Source organism: Gavialis gangeticus, unplaced genomic scaffold, assembly GCF_001723915.1.
Source record: "Gavialis gangeticus isolate Ggan-Ray unplaced genomic scaffold, GavGan_comp1, whole genome shotgun sequence".
NCBI lineage: Eukaryota > Metazoa > Chordata > Crocodylia > Gavialidae > Gavialis > Gavialis gangeticus.
In genome coordinates this window covers 32,165,147-32,170,671 of record NW_017729028.1, presented here as the reverse complement: position 1 = coordinate 32,170,671, position 5,525 = coordinate 32,165,147, and positions in this window count along the sequence as shown.

Below are 5,525 nucleotides of genomic sequence, written 5' to 3'. Positions count from 1 at the left end.
GTATTTCTTACTGAGAGAGGCATTGGGGGGGGGAGGAATAAAACCTCTGCCTTTTCTTGAGCCCATGCCGCCCTGACAGCATTCCTGCCCTTGTCGCCGGGAGTTTTTCTCCACCTCGGGACAGCAGGATCGGTGCCTCCCTCCGCGCCAAGAAGGGAATGAGACAAGCTGCTGAGTGTTTTCCTGCTGAGGGTTGCCAATGGGAGCTGCTTTCACTGCCCGGACCGCGGGGAGGATGTGTCCAGAGCTGAGTGTTTCCTGCCTGATAACACCAGCCCCTCCTGCCGGATGTTATGAGCCTGGGTCCTACCTTCACGTTTCAGCCCAGGGCTGAGGAAAGGCCTGGCTGTTTATGTTAAGGAAAATAACTGCTCCCTCCATACAATGCCGCAGCTTGCGAGCTCCCCTCCACCCTCCACTTCAGCTTCTTCTGGCCTCCCCAAGGGCTCAGCGAGGGAGACCGGGCGCGGGGAGAACGAAAATGGAAGCAGAGGCACAGCACAGGCGGAGACGGGCACGTCTACACGTGCAATTCATGCGATCGAGTAAACGCGGGTGCAGTTTGGGCCAGAGTTTATTGCTCCCAGGCGCACTGAGCGGGGCAGCACAGCTGTGGCTGGCGACGGGCCCTGGGGGTCACTCTGCCACCCCAGGGCTTCACCCCGGCTCAACGTGCTGCAGAGGGGCTGGCTGGGCCCGGTGTGGGGCTAGCCCGCACTTGAAGCACCCTCATGCCCCAGCCAGCCCCATTAGCATCGACACGTGCACTGAATAACACCGCCGGAGCATAGCATTCGTGTTGACAGTGGCGTTCATTAGTTTGGTGCGGCTCAATCGGGCTGCACATACAGACGCTGAGACTTGACTGCAGAGTTAATTAATCAGCTGCTCCGCAGTACATGTCTCGTGTAGATGTGCCCGCTGGGTGTTCCCAGGGGCGAGGGCTGACCACAGGGCTCAGAGACGCCCCCTGGTTCACACGACTTTTCCTCTGCTTGGGTGCCAGGGCCAAAGGCTGCTGCTGTGCGGACGAGATGAGCCAAGCCAGACGCCTGGAGCTGAATGTTTCCAACCTGGTTCAGCTCCCCTGGGGTGGAGACACTGAAGCCTGCTGAGTTGCACCCTGTGAGAGCATGGTCTTTCCCCATCCCTTTGAATGGGCCAAAATCAATACCCAGATCCTGAGAATGGCTGGACTCTCAAGGGGTTGAAAGACATAAAGGATCAGCATTTAACGGGGTTCACAAGGGGATCGGGCAAGTTCCTGGAGGACAGGCATGTCGGCAGGTATTAAACCATGACCGTGAAGGGTGCAATTTCCAAGCAAGGCCTTCCTTGGCCTCTGAATGCTGGAAGTTGCAGGGGAGAGGGGCAAGGGATGGATCAACCTGGACAGGCCTTGCATGAATACTCTTCCCTGCAGCATCCACTCTCCGCTGATATGAACCAGGATCGCTGGGGTAGATGGACCTACAGCCTGAACTCATATGGCAGCTCTTACGTCCTTGATCCACATCCCGCTGGGAACGCTCTCTGCTTCCCGAACATTTCGGTCTGGAGTTATGGATTCCAGCGTAGACAGGCCCAGACTGCCGGCCCCAGTCCAGACCCAGATCCAAAGCCAGATTTTGCTTTGTCTGAATGGGGGGTGTCAATGACTTTTCAACAGGGAAAGGGTGGAAGAAGTGGCAGATGTGGGGTGTGGGGAGCTCCTTCTTTGGAGATGGGAAGCCGTTGAAAACACTTGGTGGATGGAGGAAGAATTGGCCCTAACCCGAGAGGTATTTTCCAGTTGAATTCCTCTAGGACATCAGTTCCTCTAGAAACAGGTGAAGCCAACATTAGTTGGGCCTTTTTTTTTTTTATTTGTAGATTTGCCCCTGATATTGCTACACGCTCCCTCCGTGAATCAAGAGCAAGCTGGGATCGAGATTCAATCTTGGGAGCGGGGCTGGGGGAAACAGATGGGTGCTTCTTCCCTTCCTAGAAAGCAGGGAGAGGGTGCTCTGCCTTGGACTGGATGCAACCAAGCCCCCGAGCGCCGGTGAGTACCCAACCCCTGGTGCAAAGCACTGACGTGGCCACAATCCTCCAGGCTCCTCTTCTAGGAAGGAAGAGCAGTCCGGTTATCCCTGCTCGGAGGGTGGGTGAAGCGGAGGCACTTTGCCTTGCCTGGCACCGAGAGCTAAGAGTTGAAAGCGGTCTCCTCCTTCCCAGCCCAGTGCTGCTCCGTGCTGCCTGTTGTCAGCCAGTTTGCCCAGGACTGCTCCCCGAGGGCTTGTACTGGGATGGGGCTGCATCCAGTTTAGACCCCTGGGAGCCAGGGCTACCCCCTTTTGGGGCCTGGAGAGGAGCCAGAGGGAAGATGGATGGAAGAAAAAGCCCCGAACGGTGTAAGGGGGAGAGGCCAGCCCAGCACAGGCTCCATCATCCTCTAGAGCTGGAAGAGGCCATCCCCGTGGATGCCACCTCTGGGGAGGGGTTTCTCCGGGGGCAGTGTGCATTATCACAGCTTACTCCCCTCCCGCTGCGGCACCGTGGCGAAGCATCCCACCCTCCAAAGCATCCAGCTCAAGGCCGGTGCTCCTGGGACCCTCTCCCTCCTCGCACATCACACAACCAGGCTGAGACGTGCCCTGGCCTTGCTGTGCTGCTCTGTCCTGAGGTCCCCCGGAGCCCCCGCGCCTGCCGTGCCACCGGCCCCCGGAGCTTCAGGATGCACAAAACATCAGAAGGGCGCCGTGCACTCAGGAAGGAAACCTGCTCACGTGACGCTCACATTTCTGCCTGCTCTTTCCCTGAGATCCCCGGGAGCAAGAGAGGCTGCTGACAAAAACTGAAAAAAAAAATATAGGACTGAAAGCAAGCAGCAGTGGGCATGGCAGATCCTGGCTTCCCTTCCTGCCTGGCACTGGAAAGCATCCCTCCGCTGAAGGCCAGCTTGGGGATACTCCCTCTTACCCTGATTGTTCACTCGGGCCTTCTTGCTTCCTGCTGTTGAAAAAAACTTTTTAAACCATCCTTAAACTTTTTTAATTCTTGTTAAAAAAGATGGTTAAACTGTTATAACCATCGCTCTGTGGCTTCCCAGGGGTGAGGAGGGCTGGCTGCCCAGCCTTGCAGAGCCATAACTTGGCTTTCCTCTGCCACCTTCTCCCAGGCTGGGTCTGCAAACCCTTGAGGGCAACAGAAAGAAGCTCACACTGACTTCAGTAGGTTTTCAATCAGGTCCCTAATGTCCCAGGGCCAGGCACCGGTGTTGCTCTGCTCTGTACCTGTGACACGTGGTTGGGTTATTGCGGTGGTGACAGATGGAAGCAATGGAAAGGATATTCTTGTGGACCCTTTTTTTTGGCAAAGGTTGCCTGCAAATGTAGGAAGCCCAGAAGTCAGACAGTCCTTTGTCCTGTAGGGGCCAGTTCTTGGATGAGGAGTCGTTGATTCTCCATAACCCATTGCGCCCTTGTTTTCTTGCAGTCGAAATGTGTGGCAGAGGTGATATCTTTTAGTAGACCAGACAGATATTTGCAAACCAATTCTCTGATTTACTTGCAAGCTGTTGGGCACACTCGCCCTTCATCAGGCATAGGAGAGAGCAAAGATTGTAAAAGTGCTCCCAGGTAGGAATGAACTTTTTACCTTCTCTGCTCTCTCCTATGCCTGATGAAGGGCGAGCATGCCTGAAAGCTTGCAAGTAAATCAAAGAATTGGTTTGCAAATGTCTGGTTGGTCTAATTAAAGATATCACCCGCCCCGTGAGTTTAGATTCCTTTTGCCTCTGGATCAATACGGCTACAACCTGGGTGCCCGACACTGGTTTTCTTGTGTGTTATATGCGGTGGGGCGGACCAACTCCCCCACAACCGTGTTCTCTTCCATCGCAGTGGGTTCACATTTGCTTCTGGCCCTGACTGCCGTGAAGGAGTTTTGTTTGAAGCAGAAAGCAGGAACCTGAGCTTTGCCACTTGCCTTCTGGGTGCCCAGGGGCTGGTCCTGGTGTCAGGAGGCCCCATGTAGGCTGAGGCATGACCCGGGGTGCATTGCTCATTCCTTTACATAGCACGTGCGAAGTAATTGATTGCCAGGTGCTGTGAAGGGAGGGGGAACATTATTATTTAGTGACAAGGAGGTTAAACTCCTCCTTGGAAGAAGAATGGGGATGGAAGCTGGTAAAGAAAATGGGACAATGACCATAGAGGTCAGAGGAGGAGCCAGGGACCAAATACCTGTGCAGCCTACGTGCCTCCCCTCCCTCTCTAATACTGGCCTGCATCGAAGATAACAACCTACGATTGCTATCTGGAGCCCCATCAGCTCAGGCAGCATAGGCTGAGTTGCAGGCAACATTTGCCAAAATAGCATCTGCGAGAAAATCCCTGGGTCTCAGGGTTTCAAACCCGCTAACGCCCCCGACGGTGTGATGCCAGGAGAGTGAGATTTTGTTTGCTCAGTTTGACTGACATTTTGAAAGCTGCGCATAGCGATCTGTGTGTTGGAAAGATTGCAAAGCCGTAACGATTTGGAAATCCCAGAATTAAATGCGTTTGCAGATGTGACACCCTTTATAAATCTGTGTTAGGACGCAGTTGCATTGTGCTTTTTCCCCTGGATCCCTGCTCTCTCAGTGAATGACCGTGTAATGATCAGCTGTCCGATATTTCGTTTTCTCCAGATGCAATGAGCAGTCCCAGGCCTTGTTTTCCACATGCTGCCCAAGCTTTTTCTTCAAATCAGAATTGATCATTTCCTCCTGGGCTTTTGGAGGGGGCTTTTCACTGTTGCATCTGAGTGCTTCAAAATGTTACAGAAGCAATCTTCACACCACTGTGACGATGATGAAGTAGGGGGTGGCGTTCGCCCATTTTTTACGGGGATGGACATGGGGCAGAGAAAGAAAATAACATCCAAAGCATCCATCCATTTGGGGCTTCTTCATCAGACATTTCCAAGAAAAGGCTAGATCGGCACCTGCCTGGGACAGCTTGGGACCCACTAGTGACTCCTGTGTCTGTGCATGGGGCTTGACTACCGGAAGACTCTTGAGATTCCTCCCAACCTAACGGCTCTGTGAGTTTAGGATTAGGAGGCATAACAGAGGCTTAAAGCTATCCTAGTCCCCTCCTCTCCTGAGCGGTGAGTTCTGTATATAGTGATGGTCCAGCCCAAACGCTCCAGGGTTGTCTTGAATCTCACAGCAACGTCATGGTATTCCCAAAGGGTCTCTAAAAGGGAAGATAGCCCCTGAACTGGAAGATGGGCGGAGGACAGTGAGGTGGTGCAGGCTCCCACCCTGAGGGTTTTTAAGAGGAGGTTGGATGACCACCTTACTGGGGTCATTTAACCCCAGTGCTCTTCCTGCCATGGCAGGGGGTCGGACTAGATGATCTGCTCAGGTCCCTTCCGACCCTAGAAACTATGAAACTATGAGAATAGGATGGGGTTTAACACAGACAAATGTAAGGTGATGCACCTGGGGAGGAACAATCGGCACCACACATACAGGCTGGGGAACTCCCCTCTTGTCA